The sequence below is a fragment of the Protopterus annectens genome, chromosome 2.part1 (assembly GCF_019279795.1).
Source record: "Protopterus annectens isolate FY-2018-M chromosome 2.part1, PAN1.0, whole genome shotgun sequence".
In the NCBI taxonomy this organism is placed as follows: Eukaryota; Metazoa; Chordata; order Ceratodontiformes; family Protopteridae; genus Protopterus; species Protopterus annectens.
In genome coordinates this window covers 570750611-570778190 of record NC_056729.1, presented here as the reverse complement: position 1 = coordinate 570778190, position 27580 = coordinate 570750611, and the positions used below count along the sequence as shown (strand labels likewise).

General features: G+C 38.6%; 1 protein-coding gene across 4 annotated transcripts in view; it reads right to left on the bottom strand.

Moving 5' to 3' along the window:
* Positions 1-27580, bottom strand: part of PTK2B (protein tyrosine kinase 2 beta) — a 2401727-nt gene that overhangs the window by 2037577 nt on the left and 336570 nt on the right. The window lies entirely within an intron of this gene.

Genomic DNA, 27580 nt, shown 5'->3' with positions numbered 1-27580 from the left:
TCTGTTGGTGGTAAAGGAACCTTAGGCAGTGAAACAATAAGGACATGTTTGAAAGTGTGTGGAATCCCTTTATCTGTCAATGGTAGTTAATAAATATGGGTTAAAGGCTTACTACTTGAAGCAGTTTGGGATGCAAGACTTGGTTCGTACTTGTAATCACTTTTCTGAATGTGTGCCATAACTGTCCGTTTACCAATTGTTTTGAAGTAAAAGGGGAGTATCATTTACTAGTCTTTAATGGATCTGTTGCTTGTTAATTGTGAAAAGGAGAACTGGTGGGCAAAAGAGATACAGAAACGGTTTCTTTTATACTGTTTAATGATTTTAGACACAAGTTATTTGAGGAGGCCATCTGAGACATTCTCGTTTAACTTAAGTTTTAATTATGTGTCAGAAAAACTGCCAAAATACCTTGCTTACCAATTTCTGTAGAACTCTGTTTTAGATGCATTGACTTTTAGCCTAGTGGAACTTTTTAATTATTGGTAGTTATGTTTCATTTTGAGACTTTTCCTTCCATGCAATGCATTACTCCTCTTTCTAAAGAGCTGTGATAAGCTATGATTTAACCAGGGAGTTTTGTTTCTTTTATTTAATCATTTCCTAATTGGAAATAATTTGCCTTTTACTGTAAAGAGAAAAGTGTGTAGACCAATTACTGTGAAGTAACAGAGTTAGTGGTTGTAAACTGTTGATACATTTATCAGACACAGCCTTGCTGATAAGTCTATCAGACACAGTTTTGCTAACATCAGTGATTTATATGAAAGAGAAACAGAATGGATTAGCTGCATTTCTACTATGAGTCTACACTTGATCACTTAAAGTTGAAGGTGTTCATTTAAGACATCAGGAACAATGTTTGTTTTATTTTTCAGACTCATTATTGATTATGATGAAAAGCAGTGACTGTTAGCCATTAGTTGGATTTAGTTTAGGTCTATATGTAATTTCCTGAGTGACACCAAAAGATGTGAGGATCCTAATCAGCTGAGTTTTAACTGATCACTGCAGCTCAAGACTCAGGTCCCCAAAAGGTGATTTGCGTGGAGAAAGACTGCATACCTTGGAATTATTAATTTCTGTGTATTTTCATGTATTTACCCAATAGAATCTGGATTAATATCCAGTTAGGAAACGTATCTACTAGAGTCACTTTTGGAAAGTAATATAAGTGAAAGACTGCAATCATTTTTAATCAGTGGAAGCATACCTTCCCTTGCCTTTCACCAGGCTTGCTGTCAACAAAAGTAGAGTAATTGTTTTAAGAAATGTGCTGACACCCCAGAGTTATCCCTTTATCCAAGACTTTGTTAAAGAAATTGTGTTAGGTTTATACAACATTATCCAAGTTTCCAAATATGGGAATTTATTATTATTACTGTATATGCTCAGGTAATCTATTTTAAGGCCACTGTACATACTAAATTCAGTTAGTACTCTACTCTTAGGACCTGTGATAATATGCACACCTCCTGCTAGGAGAAATATTGTAAATAGGACTAAACAAACACACTTTTGTGCCTCTATAAAGGTACTGATTTGTGTCATCATTCTTAGATGTTAACAGTAATAAAGTAAATTTTCTTTGAGATTTAGATCGGAAAAGTATAAGAATTTGATCCATCATGTTGACAGGTGGACATACACTGGGAAAGATGTGGGGTGAAGTGTGTAATTACTCTTGTTTTATGCAGAATGTAGTTGCTCTGAAAACATTTGCAATAGTACACATGCTAAGCAAGTACAGAAGAGCTGCGAGAGACACCAATATAATAGTAGTGCTGAGTTCCATGTTTATAGTGTGGTTAGACTGTACTGTTTGAGTACAGCTAGTAGAAATTAAAATAAGTTACAGCTGTTAGGTAAAATTTCCAAAGGGTAACAGACTTATGTGGTACATCTACTTCTTGATAAGTGCAGTGTGGACAGATGATAGCTACCTACGGTTAATGAATGAGGTTGTGTTTTAATTGCAGGAGAGACAAATTAGTGAAGTTAAATGCAACATAAATACGGTTATGCTCTACTGAAGTTAGTTCTTTCGAATTAAGAAGACAGAACAACTTCTTTAGGCATTTGTAAAGTAGGGATGATAAATATATACAACATCATTAAAAATAGTGTTTTATCTCTTCAATGATTCGGGTAGAATCTGTCAAGTTACTATATAGTAAGAGAATACAGTAAATTGGCCAGCAAGTTGAGAACATATTTCATTGATTTTAGGCTGAAATTAGTGTTATACAATGTTTACAGGTGAAAAGTATTTTGTAGTTAACTGTCTGCCAGCCACTAATTCCTAGTCATGTACATATTGCCACAGGAATTATCCACCTATAAACTAATAATAATTATTTTATTTTTGGTAAGCTGATATCACTTGCATTATACACTGAGAATTTTCTCCTCCAATAACCACTATAAAGAAACTCTGCTGCATAGATTAGCTGCCCACTAAACTTAACTGCACTGAACAATGTTAAAGCAATATGTTCCAAAATCAGAGGAACTATTAGAAAGACAGTTCCATACTTAATGAATAAAACCAACAGGAGTAACACTATGGCATCAAGAAGGGTGCAGATGTACTACATGTATTAGAAATAAAATAGCCTGTAGACTAGGCATGGGGTATTTATGCTACTGTGCGATATCCAACCCTCTTGCTGGTACAGCTGGTAATTCTGAGGGTGGACTTGCTAATTTTGAGTTAGGAGGGGAGCTTAACCTACAGACAGTTTTGTATTGTGTTTTGTTCATCAAAGAAAAGCATGCAGGGTTACTAGTTTTACCCGGAGTGATGTGACAATTAAAAAATGGTGGAACAAAATGCATCTATTATGGTTATAGGTGCATTATTCATTAGGTCTGACCTCAAGGATTCGTGGAACACCATTCATTACACAACCCAAAACTATGTTATATAGCCTTCCTATTCAAGAAACAGGATCAGAGAAGGTGCATCATGGGAATTAATACTACTGTTAACATTTACGTAGTAAGATCGGTGCATCAAGGGAATTAATACTACAGTTAACATTTACGTAGTAAGATCGGTGCATCAAGGGAATTAATACTACAGTTAACATTTACGTAGTAAGATCGGTGCATCAAGGGAATTAATACTACAGTTAACATTTACGTAGTAAGATCTTATTTATAAGTGCGTACATTCGTAACATGCTTATTTGCAGCATTGCACACTGCATCACAAAAATCTGAGGAACTAGTACCACCTTATGTAAACTGAATGTTAAATGTAGTAAATTAAAATACAATTTGCTTACTATCTGCCTTCCCTGAGAGCAGTGAAAAGACAGCTTAAAGTATCTCCAAATATCCGGTCTTCCGTTAAAAACAAAGTACTCTTCACAGCAACTGCTGCCTGATGCATTATTAATTCTTAGCAACTTGCAAATGCTTACGCAATGATTATAAAAGTCATCTTCTAACTATTATGCTTTTGGGGACCAGCGCTTTCTCTGTAAAGTGCTGATATGTTTCACATTAGAAAAAACAACAGTGAGTATATTCATGTTGGATAATATACTTTAAAAAATATGTTTTTATGTGCCGTCTACTGTCAACTTGTTAAAAAGTAAGAAGATGAACACCACAATCTGACTTTCTGTGAAGCCATGCAAAACACATTTGTACAAATTAAAATATTAATGTCATACCAATGAGAATCTAATTCCCTTCGTGTGTATACAGTAGGATGTTTGATCTCTGTCTATTACATAACAAAGAAATACATTAATAATCCAAAGAAAATTCAACATACATTGCTCTAAATGTAACTTCCTTAAGTAAAGTCCTCAACAAAATATGCTGCCAACAAACTGAATTAATATAATATTAAAAAAATGAAAAAAAACACATTATAAGCAAATAAATCAGATTTATGAATGGCAATTACAAAAAAATTAAATAAAAAGGAAATAGGGCAAGAGCAAACACACAGGGGTCTTGTCATTTTTTTCTGACACAAGAGTTTGTTTAACCTGAGCAATGCTTGATAAACTCATCTAAATTTTAAAACATTACTGCAGGCCAGTGTTCAGTATATGTTGTCTTAATTATCAGCTATCAAAAAATGCTGACTTCTTTTTATACTACCTTACTCGCAAATACTTAGCACTGGTACTCCCAACTCAGGGAAGAAAGCATGTTTAGTTAAATGTCATCTGTATGCTTCATACTGCAGGACCTCATGAAACATACATCTCAAATTTATTTAACACAGTGCTTTAATATTCAGCATTCACTCAGGACAATGTTTACCTAGGTAGCTACACAGTACATAAGGCTACAGGATAGATACTCAAATTAATAAGTGGGAAGTTGCATGAAGCAATATCAGGGGAGCTGGAAAATGGATTCTCAAGTGCTGTTACTGCATGTAACTTCTAACACTACACTGTCCCGCAATGTATGTTAATACTAAAACAGCAGCATGCCACATGTATTCTACCAGTGATGCCAATTTCTTTTAATATATACGTGTGTGTGTGTGTGTGTAGATATATATATATATATATATATATATATATATATATATATATATGCATATGTATATATGTACAGATTATGTCTAATGTGTGGTTAGCATTTAGGTTTCATTTTATTTAATTTATTTATTTGACATTTGTTAACCGGGTTAGTCCAGCTGAGCCATATGGCCCACTTTCAGTGGAGAGTCGAGGAGAAAAGCTCCAGTTTACAGAATAATGAATTATTTACAAGAAATGATATAAACAAAGAATACAAATGTTGACGTGCAGTGTTGAAACACAAACTACATAGACATTACATCCAGTGTTGAACAACGAGAACTAATGGTTACAACTTTTTAAAGATTAAAATGCACAACGTGAGAAGGAAGACATACTGTATGCTTATCCTTTACACGGTGGTGCACATGTGAGTAAGCAGTATATCATTATCTACATATTGAGAGTGGAAGTTCCAGGATGTAACAGTCCATTTTACTTATACTATAATGGAGAGAAAATGAACAAAATATTCTGAGAAAGTAACGAGGCAGAAAAGAGATGTAGTGGAATAGAAAATGAAGTGGGGTAATGACAAGGGTAGGATCTTCAGTTCAGGAAGTAGGTTCTGACCACAGTTTTGAGGAAGCTAGTATTCTTCTTTAGAATTTACGTATTTAATTTGTTTATTCTTTAGAATTATCTTTCATAAAATCACTGTTGCAGTTAAGTGCATTACTGCCCAGCTTTTAATGATTTGGTTCTGTTTCAGTTTTATTTCTACAGTGCTCTGTTTCTGTAGTTTCCTTGGGGGATTTTGGAACTGTTGGTTCACTGAACACTTTTTGACTTCTATTACTTTCAATTTGGTGTAACAGATGTCATACTTAAAGAAATGCATGAAATATAGTTACGTATGACGTAAGCCTTTCTATGGACTGGCAGTGACATACCATGAGAAGAAAAACTTCTTGGATGGCATAAATGCTGGAGTGAGGGACATCACAGCTCATTAGTCAGAATGCATTATTATCAAAAATGTACATCAAGACAGATGGAAATTCTCATTGTTATGTACTTGGTATATTTACTGTCACCCTTGCAGCATATAAATGCAAAATTTGTTTAATGGTTATGGAGCATGTTTAGATACACAACTGAAGAAGGCAACAGGAAAATCAAAATAACGGGGCACATTCACAAGAGCTGTTTATTCCTCACACGCCCCTCCTGTAACCCTGTTGGTTATTTAAGCAATAACTAACCATGTGGTGTGGTATATTGAAGATCTACCCACGGTTGGTGTGGTTTAATCATGAGGGTGAAGCACGAGTGATTAAATAAAGCTAACCGTGGGTAAATCTTCAATATACCACAACCACGGAGTTGCTTATTGCTATTACAGAATGACATTATTTAAGAAAAAAAATACTTACTTTTCCTAAATAATGTCTTTGTATAACGGCGCATTACTGTTCTTCCGCTGGTGGTGGTATACTGCTTCCTTGTGTTGATGTACTGAGAATGCAAATGGGACCTGGGAAAAGAAAGTCTCCGTTGTTTTTTTGTTTTTTTTTTTAATTAAAAAAAAAGTTTTGGACACTATACTAATGGAAAAAAGTTCCGGCAACTGGACCTTTTTCCGTTCGTATACTGTGGGATTTACAACAGGCATGCTGGCCAATCAGCGTGCACGTTTTGGAATATTAATGGAAAGCTATTGTATAATTAAGGTTCTACCATGACATACATGAAATGTGATTTATCAGGAGTATAAATCTTTTTGATAAACCTAAAAATAAGGATAACTCATTCACGTTTGAATACCTTTTATTTTCTTAGTTTGTTTAAAAGAGAAAGAAATGTTGTTGAGTATACATAGGCATATTCATTTATTCTACATTTTTGTTAACATTGTCACTAAACCCAAACAATAGGAAATATAAGAAGCCTGGTATTATTTTCAGCTCCATCTGCATCATTTCATGAAAAGAAGTCTAAGGCCAGATTTCTCAGTTTAGTATGGCTAGATAATGTGTACATTACCTATAGCTATTCAGAAGCTTCAGTTCAGCAACACCTACAGTTTACCAAGGCTATTATGGAATGTACATTATAGAAATTAAATCACACACTAACTTTTCCTACTATACAGGTGTTTATTTACTGATGAAATGTTAATATTTAGGAATACAAAAGAGGCAATAATTAAGCCAAAAGAGAGCTATCTGCACATTTGTTATATGGGCCCACAGAGTTAGGAGTGTAGAAGTCTTGCTGTCACAGGAGAATATGCCAGTTCAGCTAAAGTGGAAGATAACTGGGGGAACAATGCGAGCTGAATAGTAGAGAGAGAGAGAGAGAGACCATCTGTACACACCGCAGCAGGAACATAATGGCTAGAATGGATGAACATTTCCAGATGCATACAAACATTTAAGAGGTGGCCATTTTTATAAGTTGTTGATATTATATGATCAAAGAAGTTTTGGATGGGTATGTCAAATATGCCTGTATTTATTTTTAAAGAGGTCACATGAAACTAACATAACACATGCCTCCTAGCCTTAAAAGCACCGAGGAAAGTCTTTTACCATATTTTCATGACAAGAAAAGAAAAGGGAGCTGTACGAGTCATTGACTACATGAAGGGCCTCCTGCCCACTAGCAAACAAAATTAACACAACTATTAATACGCACAGGAGAATGGAAATAAGGGTTACAACATACTAAATATATGCTTTGAATGCTGTGACTGAAGATAAAGATCACCAATTAAAATAACTTTTTATGCATACAGCATGTGAATGCAAAAGGGAATACAAATCTAGATATGGGTAAAATAATTAGCCATCCAGCCACAGCCCCTTTTTCCCATTCTTGCATATGAGGTCAGGGTGTCACTTCAACAGTGACAATCATCAAGAGCCAAGGTTTACACCACAGTGTGGCTAGCCCTGCCATAGTACTACCACCACACACTCGCATGCACTGTCACATCTATGGTCAATTTAGAGTAGCCAATCTACCTACTGCACATCTTTGTATGTACCTCACTAAACATCTAAACAAGGTTTGCTCCATAAAAAAGATCTTATGTATCGTAACACATGCTACTTTGTAATCATTGTGAGTTTTTTCCTAGAGAACTGTACACATTTTGAAAAATGCAAAGAGAAACTCCTCATGAATACATGGAAGCATTCCAGAAAGCTTTATATGGGTAAAATAATTTCGCCTTACGAAATTTGACTCAGCGAAGTCCTTATAAAAACAGTTTCTTTTTTCCTTGAGACTTTCAGCTATGTTATCTTGAGTCTTTCACCTGTGGGCTTCTATACTAACACAGACATGATCAGCCATATTTTTCTGTTCACTGAAATAAGCCACACATTTCACATATTTACTTAACTGAAGTAGTAATTGTGAAGACACTTAGCTGATACAAACGGTAGTATCATAATTTATTTTGATTAAGTTGGAGCACCTTGAATCTATCAAACAAATCTCAATATATATGTGTGAACTACTTACTATTAATGTGGGAGAATTTTCATAACAAATGTTGCTCTTGACTTTTATATGTTCTTCTCACATGCCACAAATTGTTCCATTTTATTTTTTCAAAGTGAATTATGACATTTCTGTCAAATAAGTATATGGTCATTCTTGTACCAAAGTTATAAAGAAAATAGATTATGTAGTAATATGCAAAATTATGTCTTGTAAGACTTGACGGGGTTAGAGCACCCCTTGTTATAACATATAAGTAGTTCTGTTATATTCTGAGCATTTAAAACTTGGAAGCCCATATGCTGTCACAGTGAAGGCAAGTCTTAAGTTCATTGAGACGGACTACAATTTATATATATTTTTGCTGAGTTCAAGTAATAACCAACAGGGTACTTGCTGCAAGTGGAAGATTTATTGTAATAATTTATTCTTTCCGAGTTGGAGCAAATCTGATAAAACATGATGGATGGAGTAAAAACCTGGGGGCGTGGGGATCATTTTCCAGCATTGCATTGTCTTAGTACAACAGGTCGTGTACAACTGTCTGAATACTAACAGAGGTTCTGATAGAAACAGAGAAGGAAACATTGCACTTACACAAGGGATTTATGTACGAATAACAATATACCTACAAGGTTAAATAAAATACAATACTGTTTAATAAAAAAGGATTTGCAAATACGTAACTGCTACACAAATACATTTTTCTTTAAGTCAGACTAAACTTCCCTTAATATGAGATGCTTGACTGCAGCTCAAAGATGAAGCCTCTAATGCAGCACACTGTAATTATCTCTAACACTCTTAGCAACAGGAAACAATGCTTCTACGAAAATGAGCTCAGAGAGTAGATAAAGGTCTAGGTAAAAACTAGAATAACTGTAACAGCTGCAAAAAAAGACATATGACTCATCAAAGTGAGAGACGTGCTATATTGGTCATGGCGAATGGATGCTGTGGTCACCGATCCATTCCACAGAGATAGGAGTCAGCTGTCTTCAGGTAGTCCAGCAATAATGAAGAATGCTGGAAAACAGTAAAAGAATGGGGTGCTTGTGGTGGTGTGATTGTCCGCTACATCCTACAAAACAAACTTTATAATGTATGTTTTTTCCAACATGGTTATTAAATCATATTCTACAAAAAGAGAATTATACATTTTTCACTGGTTATAACTTTGACCAGTGTATGACATCAACAAAGCCTGTTAGGATGTGTACTGTGTTGGGATTTACTCATTGCTGGCCTGTCAATGTAGCTGCACAGGGCTTATTCTCATGAATAAGCCATTAGTAATTACCAATTTCCAGCAAAACTCATACCTGTGCATGGGCGGATGACACTGTTAATCATAACCGTGTGTCTGATTTTAAGAACCCATATGACCTATAAATATGGGTTATGACTATTGTGCATGTTCATTTGAAGGTAGGGCAGCATGGAGTAGGTGATTCATACTAATTTGTGCAACATGTGCAATGCTGAACACTGATTTCTGAAATGCAAAAATTGTGAAATATGCAAATAAGTAGTTCTGTTTTCTTTAGTCATTTGTTAACCAGGTAAGTGAACTGACTTTGTGAACCCTTCCTTCCACCATGGCAAGGATAAATCCACATGGATAATTATGGACCATGACTACAACAAAAACTCACCCAGTTTTGTTTTAAGCTACAGCAAAGTGTTTGCACTGCTGAGCTTCTCCTTGACTCTTGTAGTTCATTTTTTATGATAAGAAGTATTGCACTGAGTAGAAGTAACTGCATTCATGCCCCAGCCTTCCTTTCCCATTCTATACACCATATGGTTTGAATCTATAATAATCCTACATTTCTGGTACACCAACAACTGTTGTCACATGTATATCAACCTGCAGCTCCACATAAGTACATTTTCAGTGTATTACAACATAAGGCACTGACACTGTTGCTTACTGAAGGTGGATTTCACTAACAGGTTATGCTGCATAAGACAGAATAGAGTTGTGATGTTAAAAACTGCTCTGCAATACATTTTGTGTTATAAACTGCTCTGCTTCCAGATGCACTTCAGTGTTGTAATAATGGAAACGTAAGTGATTTCAGAGAACTGAATTAATGTTTTGTCTTTCCTTTTTTACTTCACATGATGGTGTTACTTAGCTGGTTGTTCCATTAATGGTTATTGTGTTTTAGTATAGAATATATACGCTTTGACCAAATTTCAATTTTGTGTTATACAACAAATTGTAAAGGACATACAGGGCAGAGTATTAGATGTGCATTTGGACATTGCTGAGTTAAGATGGCAATTGCGGTTAAACGTAGCAGTCTTTCCCGGTATTAATGAAAATGTCAGTATAACCCCAGTATTAAAATTAAAAAACATATTGGGATAGACAAGTAAATAAATGTACCAATATACAACCTGGTTACATAGTTAATTTTATATATATGTTTTTACACCTTTTTACAACATTTAACAATAACAATCAACTCATTTTTATAATATATACATACATTCTTTTATATACATATACATTTTTTTACATTTTATGAAATTTGATGTTATTAATATGTAGTATTTTGTAGAATCTTTATTTATTGTGATTATTGACTGTATTGTATTGTATTTAACCTGGTTGCAATTATGTAATGCACTGTCTTTTTAAATGAGGGCGCACTTACAACAGGGTGGGGTTGTGAGTGAAGCATAAATAGGGGCTGTAGTACTTTTGGAAAACAGTTCTGAAGAAGTCCTGTGTTTGTAGGATGAAACCTAGGTAAACTCGTTTGTACTAATAAAGGTTGGTTCCAGCTCTTTGTCTAAGCAGTACTTCCTTGGTTATACGCTTTGACCAAATGCTTAGTCACTCCCAACATGCATCACATATGCACCATGTACATGGTGTGACCAAATCCTTTGTGACTCAGAATACAACATATACATTTGGAACTATGAGAAACACAAGCATGCGGCTCACAGCATGCACTATCTACATGCTGTGATAAAATGCCTCGTGACTAATGAATGCACCATATACATACTCTGACCACAAGCCTAGTCACTCTGAACATGCATGCACTACATAATGTTCTGACCAAATAACTTGGAACTCACAAAATACACCACATACATTCTATGAGAAACACAAGACCAAGGATCTAACACCACTTGCCAGAAGTCCAGAATCTTGAGAGCACTGTGTAGTACAAAGCAAAAATCTCACACCAGCCTACTGTATGTGAAGGTCATAAGTTTTCCTCCTCTCAAAATGCTGGGGAATTTGCTTACAAACACTGATAAAACAAAAGGAATTTAATTCATATTGATAAAATCAAAAGAAATGAGATGCCAATGTTCAGGAAAATCTTGACTGTGTAAGTGTGTATACTTACTGTAGGACATTCCCACCATCTCGGTGAGTTAGATCTGACACAACTGTACCCAAAAAAGCAATCATGCATGCCTTTACTCAGAACAATTCTGTCAACCAGTTATGTTGAAGAATGACTGTACATGTAAGTCGGTGACATAACACAACTTCTGCAATTCTACTACAGCCACCGCCACCTCTAGTTCAGAGTTCTCAGGAAGAAGTCAAGGTGTTTAGACTTGACAAGCCAATGGTATGAAACAAATCAAGTAAAAATCTGTGAAGGATCTGTCTGGATCAGTGTTTTACCCCAGTTAATAAACAGTAAATGGCATAAAATAAAACAGATATTCTGAAGAAGAAAAAAAGACGAATGCAACTCTTCATTGCTGCAAAAAAAAAAAAAAGAGGAATCCAATTCTTCAGAGCTAGGCAATGAAAACGCTTGGGGAAATACTTTATCTCTGTTGTCCTATGTGACTCACCAGCACCCAGGAACTGTAATGGCATTCCATAACACATGATTAGGAAATGCGTGTCATATTACACAATTAGGAAACGTGTATTACTAACAAGCAGAACAAATCATCAATGCCATGCTGATCATCAAGCCGTATACATTGGGACAGGACTTAGTACACTGTAAAACTGCACTTCCTCTGTAAAAAGGGTATGCCTCAGCTATGGCAGTGTACTTGCTCACATATCTGTAGAACACAGCAATCCATGTTATTTAACATCACTATACATTATCATTTTGGTAGTAATAGTCTTAACAAATAGTAAGGACATTACAGCACTAAGTTATGCTGCAGTGACTGTCACGGGAAATACAAATCTCACATATTGGTTACACCCAAGCTTATGTAACTATATTCATCATCCTAGACCTGTGAAGATGACGGTGCCACGGTGGAGCAATGTTAATGTTTAACCTATGCAATGGGGGTGTGATGGAGGTATTTAGGTAACTGGCAGACAGTAAAATGCTTTCATGGAAGGCAAATGTGCTAGCTCTTGAATTCTGTGACAGCATCAAAGACGCAGGGCATGGGAACTGTACCGATCCAGTCTTGTTACTCACTAAACCATCAGAAAGACAAAGGCATGAACATGGAGCAGTACATAATAAAGCCTGACAAATTAATACAAAGCAGAGCATGATCACTGTGTGCCATGAGATCTGTAAAACAGGATTCACCAAATCCTGTTCACAAGGTACTATGGTCAAACCAATCACCCACTCAAATTAATTCTTTGCTGACCACAAGACTGTAAAGGAATCGGCATTAATTATGCTTCGTCAACAATTAGTTGGGAGGGTAAGAAGAGGCTCCTTTACTTACTGGCTTTAGAAGACCCCTTCACTCAGACATTAGGCAAAGAGATTTGTTGAACAGGATTCAGTGAATTATTTTTACTTTCATCTACCCATCCATCTTCAATCGACTTTATGTAATTCAGGATTATAGGGAAACTTTTCCTGTAAGCATAGGACATAAGGTAATATCCAGCTCCAGCTCATATGTGTGGCGTATACCAGTTCATTGCAAGGCAGGTGAATGCACACAGGCATACGCGTATATATATATAGATATAGATATATATATATATAGAGAGAGAGAGAGATAGATACACACACACACACACACACACACACACACACACACACACACACACACACACACACACACTAGGAGCAATACAAACAAGTTACATTACCATAACTGTTTAGGATGTGATAGCAAACTGAAGCTCCCAACATGGCATTTATGGACAACAAGAAACTTCCATATAGAATACACAGTAAGTGGTTACAGTTGCTACTCTGTCACACAGGAGCTTTGACTGTCACCCAGGAGACCATGAATTGGGTAGCAGACCCAATCTATCTATCAGATAGCCAGAATGTGGAAATCAGTGGCTTAAACATTAACTTTTGGCTTTTCTGCAAGCCTGTGGCCCTCCCCAGTAGAGGTCAGGAGCTCCATAACAACAAAGTAGGGGGGGATTATGCAAACAAACTTTATCTTTTTTAAAGATTATTCAATTGTCTTATCCATTTTCACTCAGTCAACTTATTTAAGGGTTCAGTGGCAACAGATTTGACCTTAATTTGATATCCTAGTGGACATAATTTGAGATGTTTTCAAATGGTTAAGCACCCAGCAAAGAAGATCACTCTGATTCAGTTTGCATAGGTCAGAATCTCAAAATCTAGAACATTCCCACAGTCCCATCCAACTATTATGGATGCACTATGCCAAAAATGTTACTAAACTGATGATACTGATAATCTTTGCTGCCAAACAAACTTCACAGTCTTTATGGTGGGAATATCTGTCATGCTGTACATCTAATGCAGTACAGCTGACTAAAATGAGACAATCCTTATATACTTAACGATGTACATAGCCCGTACTGCATACTGCTACTGAAGACAGGTTAAGTGGATGAACCCCTGCTATTTCCTAGACCAGTTGCTAAGAGGTTCTTAATTATAGTAGAAAACGAAGAAAGTTCGTAACCTCTAACAAATGTATACTATATTTGGTACAGTCTGGTCAATTTGGAATTATTTTAGGGCATTACAGTAAGAAAAACTGCATATTAAAAAATAAATAAATGCATCACAGGATGGTCCTACTGACAAGAATTTACATTTGGACACGTGTCAAGCCCTTGAGATGATCTTAGCCATATCTGGAACATTTTCTAGAATGTACCAAAAAAAAGGAAAGCTGGCTCAGGATTGTGCAGTGATTCTGCAATCAATGTTTAGTCTTGATGTCTGCAGAACATAGACTTGAAAAATAATGTTAAGGGTTCAGTGGCAACAGATTTCACCTTAAATAGCACATGGCCATCGCTCTAAATCAGAATTTTATGATAGAAATACTACAGCTCCAAAGAACTATGCAGTTTATTTATTTATTTATTTGACATTTGTTGACTGGGATAGTCTGAATGGGACAGAGCCATTTTTCAGCGGAGACCCAGGGAGAAAAGCTTCAATGTACAGTAGAATAATACAAAAATGGTAGATTAAAAATTCTGCTATTTACACAACACACAGTAGAAGAATGCAAAAATAATGGAACACAAACTTTGCTAAATACACGAATAGAGTAATAATTGTTAATTGCATTTGAATAAATAAGGCAAGTGAGAGTTTAACACAGAAACAGTTAGATACCAGCTTAGTGTTGTAATGGAGTCAGAGCAGATGGAGGGTAGTTGAGGCTGACGTAAGTAGGATAAGTGGGGGAGGTAGGAGCAGTGGGATTTTGAGGGGGGGAGCTTGCAGCAGTTTCTGTAGAGGGGTAATTATGAGTTGATAGGTTTATGGATTAGCAATTTTGAGGCTCCTAGTATGAAACAGGTAGCCTGCGAAGGGTTGGAAAAGGTTATGCACTTACGGACAAGAGTTAGGTAGGAAAGAGCAGGCCTTGAGGTATAAAGGTAGAGGGTGGGAGGAAGGAGGCATGTGGGGAAGAGGGGGGTTGATAGGTAATAGGGAGGGAGGATGAGATGGAGAACAGGATGATGAAGGGAGGGTGAGAGAGGTGTGAAGATACCAAGATGTGTACTAGGTTCAAGGGGGGGGGGTTGCAGGGGCAAGTTGTGAGGTGGGTAAGGTAGTGTTTAAGAGAGATCTTGAAAGTGTGGGTCTGGGCTAGGATTCTTAGAGTCAAAGGAAGCTTATTACAGAGGATGGCTGGAGAGTAGCTGTACAAGTTCTTTCCTGCACATTTGTTAGGTTTGTAAATTTGTAGCAGATGTTGATCTGAGCTCCTAAGTGATCGAGTGGGAGTGTAGAGGGAGACTAGTGAAGAGAGACTTGGACAGGAGGATGGTTTGTTGAGAATGGAGTGGATAATGAATAGTTGGGTAAGTTTGAGGTGGTTTGGAAACTCAGGCCAGTGTAGTGACTTGAGGGCCAGACAGTGGTGAGATTTGGGTGGTACGTTTGCAGCAAATCTAGCCACTTTGTTGTAGGTAGATTCAAGTTTGGAGAGAAGTGTAGACTGGAGGTTAGTATAGATTTGTGGGCTATAGAAGAGGTTGGGGAGGAGGTAGGCATTGGCTAGAGTTATTCTAGTTTCAGGAGTGAGTTTTACTCTGACTTCCATTATCATGAACAGAATTTGTAGTACCCTGCTGTTCTTGAACTCGATTACAGAGATTTGAGGCCTTACACATTTAGGATGCATCATGTACAATTTAGCGTTTTACATTTGTCATCACATGGGGACACATGATATAGATGTAGACACCTTGGTCAGGTGACATTGCCTTTCAGAAACTCTGCTTGAGAATAACGGGGCTGTGTTGCAATATGTACTAAACCAATCATCCCAAAAAGATTATCAAAATAAACATTTTTGTTTCTTGAATCTTCCTTTTGTTGAATATCATCTATTGAAAGTGATAATTTCAAACTACAATTAACCAAAGGTAAATCTGATGTTAATTCTGGAGATGCATAGTCTCATAGCAGCTGGGAGAACTGTTGTATTGGAAATACAGTGTATTCCCATTTTCTCCACGGCTGGTGGGCTTTGATGTTCGAATAAAAATAAACAAGGGAATTTGGAGGGCACAACCCCACTCAAGAGATGGTTGCAGAGTAGCTTACTGCTCTGCAAAAGCAGAGAAACTGTGTGGTAGAAAATGTTTGTTAAGCTGTTAAACCTGCTAAGTTTTAGTTTTATCATTTACATGGAGTTGTGATCAGGTAATGTGGTGTGGACACTGCATACTTCTATAATTCTTCTAACATCTACGAAATGTGTTTTCAGTTTCATTATTATTTTTTCTTTTTTGTATTTATGCAATCTGAGAATCTGAATTCTTGCATGAAGATAATTTGGGATTTGTGAAAAATACATGAATAATTTATCTCTTAAACTGAGTTTTGGGTGCAATATCTTGCATAAGATGGAATGCAATGCTGCAAAATAACAAAATCAAATATGCCCATAACACAGTCTCAGCTCACAGCTTCATTGTCAGATTTTTCTCCACATTTTGCATTAACCTCAACCAATACACAATGTACACAGTGCCTTTTTAGTAACATATAATTTTGTCTGAAGTCCTTTTGGATTTCTGATTTGAAACTTTTTGAAGTTCTGTGTTGAAATCCCTTCAATCATGTTTTTGCAGTTCAGTTTAAGAACATGAGTGTTATTGTCCTGGTCTTTAAGCTTGAAAGTAACCTGTCATCACTGATGTGACATTTCACAGTGATGTTGCATTCATCTCTCCTTTCAGCATTGTGCACGGCATACTTTTATGATAACGGTACGAGTATTCCATTTGGTGTTTCCATTAACATTTTCAGTAGTCACATTCTGAACTTAATAGGGCTGCAATTAATGGTTGATCCATTCAAGAAACAGTCCAACGTGTTACTGATATAGAAGGTTTCCATTCATCCTTTCTGGAAATGTGTGTGAATACAAAGTCAGGATGAGGCAGTACAGGTTGTGTCATGGGAACATGAAGCAGTGCAGGCTGTGTCATGGGAACATGAGGCAGTGCAGGCTGTGTCATGGGAACATGAGGCAGTGCAGGCTGTGTCATGGGAACATGAGGCAGTGCAGGCTGTGTCGTGGGAACATGAGGCAGTGCAGGCTGTGTCGTGGGAACATGAGGCAGTGCAGGCTGTGTCGTGGGAGCATGAGGCAGTGCAGGCTGTGTCATGGGAGCATGAGGCTTTGCAGGCTGTGTCACGGGAACATGAGGCTTTGCAGGCTGTGTCATGGGAACATAAGGAAGTGCAGGCTATGTCATGGGAAGATGAGACAGTGCAGGCTGTGTCATTGGAACATGAGGCAGTGCAGGCTGTGTCGTGGGAGCATGAGGCAGTGCAGGCTGTGTCATGGGAGCATGAGGCAGTGCAGGCTGTGTCATGGGAGCATGAGGCAGTGCAGGCTGTGTCATGGGAGCATGAGGCAGTGCAGGCTGTGTCATGGGAGCATGAGGCACTGCAGGCTGTGTCATGGGAGCATGAGGCTTTGCAGGCTGTGTCATGGGAACATAAGGAAGTGCAGGCTATGTCATGGGAAGATGAGACAGTGCAGGCTGTGTCATGGGAACATGAGGCAGTGCAGGTTGTGTCATGGGAACATGAATGAGGCAGTGCAGGCTGTGTCATGGGAACATGAGGCAGTGCAGGCTGTGTCATGGGAAAATGAGGCAATACATGCTGTGTCATGGGAGCATGAGGCAGTGCAGGCTGTGTCATGGGAGCATGAGGCAGTGCAGGCTGTGTCATGGGAGCATGAGGCACTGCAGGCTGTGTCATGGGAACATGAAGCAGTGCAGGCTGTGTCATGGGAACATGAGGAAGTGCAGGCTGTGTCATGGGAACATGAGGCAGTGCAGGCTGTGTCATAGGAACATGAGGCAGTGCAGGCTGTGTAATGGGAACATGAGGCAGTGCAGGCTGTGTCATAGGAACATGAGGCAGTGCAGGCTGTGTAATGGGAACATGAGGCAGTGCAGGCTATGTCATGGGAGCATGAGGGAGTGCAGGCTGTGTCATGGGAGCATGAGGCTGTGCATGCTGTGTCATGGTAGCATGAGGCAGTGCAGGCTGTGTCATGGGAGCATGAGGCAGTGCAGGCTGTATCATGGGACTATGAGACAGTGCAGGCTGTGTCATGGGAACACGAGGCAGTGCAGGTTGTGTCATGGGAACACGAGGCAGTGCAGGCTGTGTCATGGGAACATAAGGCAGTGCAGGCTGTGTCATGGGAACATAAGGCAGTGCAGGTTGTGTCATGGGAGCATGAGGCAGTGCAGGCTGTGTCATGGGAGCATGAGGCAGTGCAGGCTGTGTCATGGGAACATAAGGCAGTGCAGGCTGTGTCATGGGAACATAAGGCAGTGCAGGTTGTGTCATAGGAACATGAGACAGTGCAGGTTCTGTTGTGGGAACATGAGGCAGTACAGGTTGTGTCATGAGCACCAATGCTCTCTTTTACACTACCAATGAGAAACTTTTTTCTGCATATATTAGACTCAGTGGTCACCACAGAACTAAGAAAACTGACTGGATAAATGAAGCAGGAGGCTGCAGGGGTAGAAACATTACAGGAAACTGTGACATTAAAGGTAGATCTGCAAAACATACATGTCTGGCCCCTCAGTAGAAACTGTGTAATTATGATAGTACTAAGCATTATTTTAATTTGAACGTTTGCAGTATTGTTTCTAGTAAGACCTGCTTGGGAGACGGTGACTGATGTGCTAACTGGTGAACATTCTGTTTTTTATTAACTTCTAAATTTTACATTCTGTTTCTACATGTTATATACATTTGTGTGTGGGCAGTTGTCTGTATGGGGGTAGGCAAAAGGTAAAGCCAAACTGCAACCATATAATACAGGATTTTAAAAATCATCCAATTCCAACAAACTGTGAGATAGGTTGGGGTGGGTCTACATGAGTAGACAGGTGCTAACTGAACTATTTATGGAATGGAATCTTCAATACTTCAGACAATATTAATGTTAAGGTCATTCAGAAATGAGATGCATTTTGGAACAGCATGCCCATGCTCCAAAGACACCTTTCAGTGATGCTGTGAAATGTGGTTGGAGCACTTATGTGACCAGTCATTGTTTTTACACCTTGTGAGTATAATGATGTTACTATCAAGACAAGAAGTGTTACACTGAAATATATCTAAGGTTATAAATCTATGATCCCTGATGCATTAAGTAGGTTGATGCAGTTTGAAGCCTGGAAATGCAGTTTTTAGATGCAAGTAAACTGGTACCATTAACTGTGAAACTGGTTGTGGTGGTGCTTTGATCTATCCTTACATCTGCTGCAAATCAAGTTTGCAATAAAGCTTTCTGCAGAGTTGCAGTTTTCGTCAAACAGGAGTCAGACAGAGTATACTTCACTGACTCTAGCAGAGTGAAAAGAATTACCACTGAATTTGCCAATGTGAGAATCAGCCCTTTTCCTTGCATCGTGGTGACATCAGAGCTGATTATACAGCATCAGTTTAGGAAGTCATCTTCCCCCTGTATCTGTAGTATGGATGAAGTCCAAGTCCCCTATATAAAACAGCTTGTTTCTAACCGTGTCTGTTTGGTTCAATGTTGCTCCAATAAACTGCATTCCGTGAAACAGCACCTGGCCTTCCTTATTCAGTCATTTGACCATAAGAAAGGTGTATGTGCATCATGTGGACATTACTGTTGAACGGTTTGATTAATACCTGGAGAGTTATAGAGTACGATGATTCGATAAAACAGTTATTGGGAGATGGGACGAATTTTGTGTATAACAGATGTTTCAACTTGAAAAAGTGTTTAGAATCTGCTGCAGCCTTAAATTATGTTGCGTCCACCAACAAACCACATAAAGGTATCTTAAAATGTTTCTTGTTCCACTTGTAAATATATACACATGAAGCAGAAAGCTTAAAACTGAAAAGCCTGTATTTTATGCTGAAATTACACCGAACTTGTGATTGCAATTCAGCTAGAGTTTTACCTAGCTTTCTGTGATTTTTGTCATTGCTTCTATGTGGGGAAAAAAGAAAGTGTATTAAAAAATGTATGTACAAGCATTATTATGATGTTATGACGTGCAATACTTATAATGCCCTTTACAAGCATAAACTCACTTGCCCCAATAATGAAAATTATTTATTTTTTGTATTAGAACAAGTGGGAATAAATGTGTTGAGAACTTGGAAAGAGCAATTAGAATATCGAGAACTGATACGGCAGCTGAAATTAGCAGCTACCAAACCCCCAGGTTTGAATGACATGTTGTCATTAAACAGTGTGCTCAAGATGAAAGCAGCTAAGCTGTAAAACTCACTATATTGTGTATATTCGGTTAGTTTGTTTTTAAATCTTGTTATAGGTTTTAGTATTTTGTATATATACATGCAATTGTGATACTAGTGTACATTTTAAATGCATTAGGTATTGCTCAATAGGTTATTTTATTGTACAACAACTGCAGCATAAGGTTTTATGTATTTTAGATTAGAAATTTAAATGTCCAATGGTTATTTCTTATGCACTGCCATATGATCTGTTTTTGTGATATATAAATGTTAATTTAACAAGGTCAATATGTTCTAATGAAGTCCCAGTTTAGGGACAGAAGCGCTCAACATCTACGTACATTACAATAAAGTTTTCTTGATTTTGCTACAAGTGACTAGTTTCTTGTGCATGACATTATGGTCTGCTTTGGGTTGTGGAATTAATTTTCTAAATTGACCACAGGTGTCAGTGTGTGCTCGCTCCGTCAAATGTGTATGCGTGTGTGTGTGTGTGTGTGTGTGTGTGTGTGTGTGTGTGTGTGTGTGTGTTTTTGTTCTCTGGTGGACTGGCATCCACTCAAAGTGTGGTCCTATGCCTAATATTTAACAAGTAGTGTAACCAGTTCTAGTTCCCTTATGATCATGAAATGGAAAATGCATGCATGAAAATAAATACTTTCAAAATACTCATCTCAGGAGGCTCTTGGTTTTGTATCATACACATGGATATTGTGTAATTCTACCAATAAAATTAACCCTGAAGATGCTATGCTAAATGGCATTTTCTGTTTAAAATAACTTTTTGGAATTGAATGCAGTCATTCATGAGATGAGGTCCAATAGATGGCATTTTATATTTTTTACTGGCCCTTGTGCCATCTGCTGTATCCTGTCTACATAGTCATGGCAAAAAGAAGATTAAGAGAGTCAGGAATGGTGCCATCTCCTATTGGCATGAGAGTCGTATTCTCCCACATCTTACTCTTCTGCTCATGCAGGATGTGCAAAAGTATTAACACAATTTATTCACGTTTCCATTTGATCCACACACACACACACCCCTCGGTGGGGATGATCCTGCTGCACTTCTCTATAGTAGCTTAGTAGCTGCACTGTTGCACTAGCAGCAGTAGAATACCAGCCTCCAGGGGCTTTAAACAGGTAGAAGCCACTGCCACCTCCCATTAAGGGAAGAAGAGTTGGCAGATTTCCACTAAGTCCTCTCTACCAGCCCTCTCGCACCTGGTACACAAAATGGTGTAAAAATGTTGACCTGCAGAAAAATTATGAGGAAATGGCTGTCAAATTAAGCATGAACTAATGTTTAGCAGTTTGTAATATTTTGGGGTAAACGTATTAATGTATTTACTCATTCAGTCCTTCTTTCAGTTTGTTAACCGGAGTAGAGCACGGATCCAAATGGACCTATTTCAGTCAGAGCCTGGACAAACATTAATGACAACAGACAAGCAAGTTAACAAGAAGTATTATGAATACAAAATGCTGTGTGCTACTTTGAGAAAACTCATCTGAAGGGTCTACATCATACAAAGTTCTATTTATGGCATTTTCCAAATGTGATCTAAAATGAACAGTAAAAAAAGCAGAGGAAAGCTCCAACTAAATGTTTGCTAAATTAAACACAGAGTTATAAGTCCAGAAGTAGTATTTTGGAACAAAAACAAAAACAAAAAAAGAACTTTCAGAATACTCAGCTCACAGGTCTATATCACGACTGCACTTCTTGCAAAATTATAACATGCAACAAACGTGCTTGTTTATCTGTACCCCAATAAGTGAGCAAAGGATCCATACATTATCTATCCAACACAATGTCTGAAAAAAGTCACCAGAGGATCCATACATTATCCTGGTTAAAAAAAAATTTTAAGCAAACCAAAAAAAAAAAAACATAATAAACAGCAAAATAAAATGCCTGAAGTGTCATTGCATAATAATACCATAAACATGTCTTTCTCAGTCTCTGTGAAATAATATTTATTTTCTTAAACCACCTTCTGGGATACAAACATGCATCAGGAGAGCAAATGTTTATGAGGTAAGATCTCACAGTCAGTATTTGCCAATATGACTTTAAACTTTTGAAGTTTAGAAGAAATATGAAGAAATTCTTCATAAATTTTGTTTGCTTTAATTGTTAGTGCATTCATTTTATCCATATTAAGTGAACTGGCCATCACAGACCCTCTCTACAGCCATGACCTGCGCTTCAAGGTCCAAGGACAAGGGCAAATGTAACAAAAATGTAAACTTTAGAATATCCAATCAGCCAACTGTCCACACTGTAAAGACCAGCTTGCAACCTAATACACATATTCTGGAGTTGTAAGTGCATTTTCAAGTTTTGGAATTCCCTTATGTTACAACTGCAAAAAATGGGGTAGCAGGCATCAACACTAACATGGGAATTTACTCTTTTACACATCCTCCCGGTCAACATCTCAGGAAAACAAGCTAACCCACCATAACAATTTTCTTATTAATGAAGCTATATATAGCTCACAAAAGGTTAGATCCTGTAAGTATCTCTTGGGAGGAATTCAAGAAATCTGCTATTAAACATCTATTAGCACATAAAATAGCATTGGACAAAAGAAACAAAAATATGAAAGCCCGAGCAATCTGGGAACAGTCCTATAACATCTTATTAGCATAAAGCATCAGATACACCATAACTTAAATGAACTGGAAGTATTCCCACAAGTACACAGCTTAACTATGGACGTAGAATCATTTTTGTATGTGCTGTTTTTAGACTAACAAAATTAATTGGGAAAGCATCTTTACTGTAATTAGGTATGTTGTATGACCTACATGTTTCTACTTTATCCACAATGTATAATATGCAAATATGGTCATTTTGTAAAGATGGAATGGTTATGGTTTTTGCAGATGTAAAATGAAAATAAAAATTATTGAAAACCAATCAGCCAACAAGTTTGTGGAGGATGACAGTAAATTGGAGTACCCAAAGAAAACCCATGCAAAATAGAGAAAGTCTGCAAAAGTACAGTTTTGTACCTACCATAAATGTAGATGTCCGAACTGGATAGCATCTGCAGTCATAACAACTGGGTTGTCCTGTCGTCAGGCAGCCCTTCGGTCAGCCGGATTCCAAAGTCTTGGTCCGGCTTCGACTGATGTCGCACTTCACCAGACGTCATCTCTGCTGGTCTTCGGGTATAAAGGCATCAGCCGACGCCATTTTCCTCAGTGTTTCTTGCCCCAGATGCCAGTTGCCCTCTTGGAAGGCTAAATTTTGGATAAAGGCCAATGTTTCCAAAAAGATAGAAGGCAAACACAACAAATAAGCATGTATGTACATATATACAAACAAATACACCATAAGAGACTCCCCAGCTAGCTATTAGGAGGGTAAATACCCTAGGAGTACCTCAGAGGGGAAGGAGGGAGGGTAATCCTGACTGCAGATGCTATCCAGTCCGGACATCTACATTTATGGTAGGTACAAAACTGTACTATGTCCTTCATGGATGCATCTGCAGTCATAACAACTGGGTAGAATACCATAGCCAACTAGGGGAGGAGGAAGAAAAATTATGCTGTGGTTAGGATCCCTTGCAGTACAGCAGTGGCAAACCCTGCTCGGGATCTAGAATACAGAGGTAAATTATAATGCTTGGCAAATGTATGCACGGAGGTCCAAGTAGCCGCCTCAATAATGTCCTTGGTTGCCACTCCTCGTAAGAAAGCTGTGGTAGTGGCTGTAGCCCTTGTAGAATGAGGCCTTATGTTCTGTGGAATTGGTTTTCCATGGTAGGAGTAACAGAATCATATGCAATTTCCTATCCATTTGGAGATTGTCTGTTTGGAAATTGCTTTTCCTTCCCTTCCTGTTGCATAGGCTACAAAAAGCTGGCCAGTTTTTCTGTTACTTTTGGTTCTGTCCAGGTAGTAGCGTAGCTGTCTATGTACATCCAAGGTATGCAGCATTCTTTCCCCTCTGTTTTGTGGATTGGGGAAGAAGGTAGGTAGGTGGATTGCCTGGTTTAAGGACACTCTGGATACCACCTTAGGCATAAATGTAGGATTAGTTCTCATGGACACCCTATCTTGATGAAAGATTAGGAAGGGTTGCACTGCCATTAAGGCCTGAAGTTCAGAAACCCTCCTTGCTAAGGTAATTGCCAGTAGGAAAGCAGTTTTCCATGACAGGTGCTGTAGATCTGCTGTTGCTGCTGGTTCAAATGGAGGGAGTGTCAACTTTTCTAGCACAAAGTTCAAGTCCCATGCTGGCAATGGTGGTTTCCTAGGAGGTTTTACATTCTTGATCCCTCTGAGGAACTGCCTGAGTAGAGGATGTGAAAAGACAGGTGGATCAAAGCTGTATTCTGCTGAAATAGCTGATGCATGTATCTTGATGGAGGAATAGGACAGGCCTGTATGTAGAAGCTCTGCCAAATACTCCAGAATGTTAGGAATATCTATATTCGACACATCCTTCCCTCTTTCAGCACTCCAAATGACAAACCTTTTCCATTTTCCTGTGTAGTTCCTTCTTGTTTAAGGTCTGCGGGCTTCAAGGATAATGTCTTTAACCCTTTGGGAAAGATCTGGATTAGTTGCTGCTATGTGATGTTCCAGGCAGTCAGTTGCAAAGTTTTTAGGTTTGGATGCATGATGCTGTAGTTGTTCTGAGTTAACATCAAAGGCATCAGGGGTATCGACCACATTTTCTCCCGAGACATGCTCCTCAGCAATGGGTACCAGTGTTGTCTTGGCCAGTTCAGAGCTATCAGGATTATCCTTGGATTGATTTTCAGTAATACCCTGTGTATCAAGGGAAGAGGTGGAAATGCATATGCTATCAGATCTTTCCAGCTGAAGGAGAGCGAATCCACCTTCCATGCAAGTGGGTGGAATGCCCTTGTGCAGAATTTTTTGAGCTGGTGATTGAGAGGGGAAGCGAATAGATTTATTTGTGGCATTCCCCATTTCTTTGTGATGGTCTTGAAGATGTCCGGGTGTAGCATCCATTCGTGAGCATCCGAGGTGGTTCTGCTTAACATGTCTGCTAGAGTGTTCTCCTTTCCCGGTACAAATATTGCCTGTAACTGGATGTTGTAGCTGAGTGCCAGATTCCAAAGGTCCAAAGTCATTCTGCATAGGGGGTATGAATGAGTGCCTCCCTGTTTGTTGATGTACCACATGACTGTGGTGTTGTCTGTCCTTATCATCAAATGACCTTCTTTGAGGAATGGTCTGAATTTTTGGATTGCCAGTTTTACTGCCAGCATTTCTTTTTGGTTGATGTGCAGGTGCAGCTGGTCCTGGGTCCACAGTCCTTGTACGCATTTGTCCAGCATGTGTGCCCCCCATCCTAGGTCTGAGGCGTCTGTTGTGATGGTTTGGCTTGCTCGAAAGTTGTGGAAGGGTAGGCCTGGGTTTGACTGGCATGCTTGAGCCCACCATAGGAACTCCTGTTTTAGGCATGGGATTAGTGGTATTTCCGCTTTTAGGCTGTGCCTGTGTTGTGACCATAAATTCTTTAGGTACCACTGTAGTTTTCTCATATGCAGTCTGGCATGTGGGACCAAGATTATGCATGATGCCATGAAGCCCAAGGCCTGCAGAACTTTTCTTGCTGTTAGTTTGTTCTGCTTTGTTAATGCCAAGAAGTAAAGAGGGAGTTCTTTCTGTATTTCTGCAGTTAGGAATGCCATTTGTCTTACTGTGTCCAATTCTGCGCCCAAGAATGTTCTTGTTTGGGATGGTATCAGCCTTGACTTTTGTAAATTGACTGTGTATCCCAGGGCTTGTAGCAAGTAAATGACCCTTTGTAAATCTGTTGTCAGCTTGCTTTTGTTGTCCGCTTGTAGCAGGCAGTCGTCCAGGTATGGATAAATTTGGATTCCCTGTAGTCTGCAGTGGGCGATTACTGATGCCAGACATTTTGTGAATACTCTGGGCGCAGTAGATAAGCCAAAGGGCAATGCTGAGAATTGATAATGCTCTGATCCTGCAAGAAATCTGAGGTATCTTCTGCAATTTGGTCGAATGGGGACGTGCAGGTATGCCTCCTTGAGATCTAGAGTCACCAGCCAACACTCCTTGCCCAGCATGGGAAGAAGTTGCTGTAGGGTCAGCATTTTGAATTTTGGGACAATGATATATGTGTTTAAGATGGACAAGTCTAGAATAGGTCTCCAACTTTTTTCTTTTCTTGGTACTAGGAAGAGTCTGGAGTAGAATCCTTTTCCCTGTTCTGTTATTGGTACTCTTTCCACAGCTCTCATCTTTGTTAATTGCATTATCTGCTGTAGAGCTTCTATTTTTTGATTTGGAGGCAGGTTTGGCATTCCTCTTTTGACTGGTAAGGTGTGGAAGTGGAACCGGTAGCCTTGGTCTATGGTTTGCAAAATCCACTTGTCTTTTGTGATGTAGTGCCAATTTTTTTGAAAATAATGCTAACTTTCCGCCTAATGGTGCTGCTATTTGCTCCCTGGTAGGCGGAGTTAGAGCCAAGTCACTGTGATTGTCCTGTTGCAGTGGTAGTGGTTGTGTCTGTGCCTCTGTTATTACCTTGCCACTGTCGTCCTCTGTAGGCACCTCCTCTGGATTGATTTCTGCCTCTGGAGCGTCTATTCCTGCCCCTTTGGGATCTTGTGGAGTCAGGAAAGGACCAATTTTTGGCAGGCCAGTTCCTGCTAAACCTTGGTGGCTGAACCTGTAAGAAATCTTTAACCGTTTGTACAGATTTTGCCTTTTCTTCCATTTTCTTCATTACCTGCTGGGCAGGTGTACCAAATAAACTGGCCTTATCCATAGGAGCATCTAATAGTTTAGCTTTAACATGATCCGGTAAGACCTGCTCTTTCAACCATGCATGTCTTCTTATCACTGTGCCAGTCATGGCTGATCTAAATGAAGCCTCCAGTGCATCATAGCCACATTTTAAGGAATGGTTGCTAACCTGTTGTATGTTATTCACCATTTCTAATACATATTTCTTATCTATAGATTCATCAGAGGATAGTTTTTTAGTTAACTGATCAAGCATAAACTCTTGGTATTGTATCATGTGAAACTGACAGTTTAAAGCTCTAGCTGAGAGAGTAGCAGAAGTGTAAACTTTTTTACCCCATCTGTCTAAGGACCTGGATTCCCTTTCTGAAGGTATAGGGTTTTTTGCTGTGGTCGAGGCTACTGCCTTAGGCCCCTGGGAAATAGTTTCGGGTCTGCCAGAGGGGCCTTGTATAGGTGGTGATGAGTGTCTGGTACCCTGTAAAATCTATCAGGTTTGGCAGGGGCTGGAGGTAAAGAATCAGGAGCAGTGCAAACATCATTAAATGCATCATCCACAACAGGCAAAACAGGAGGAATAGCTAAGGGCCTATGTTGTGGTAAGTGCAGAAAAGTCCTAAGCCT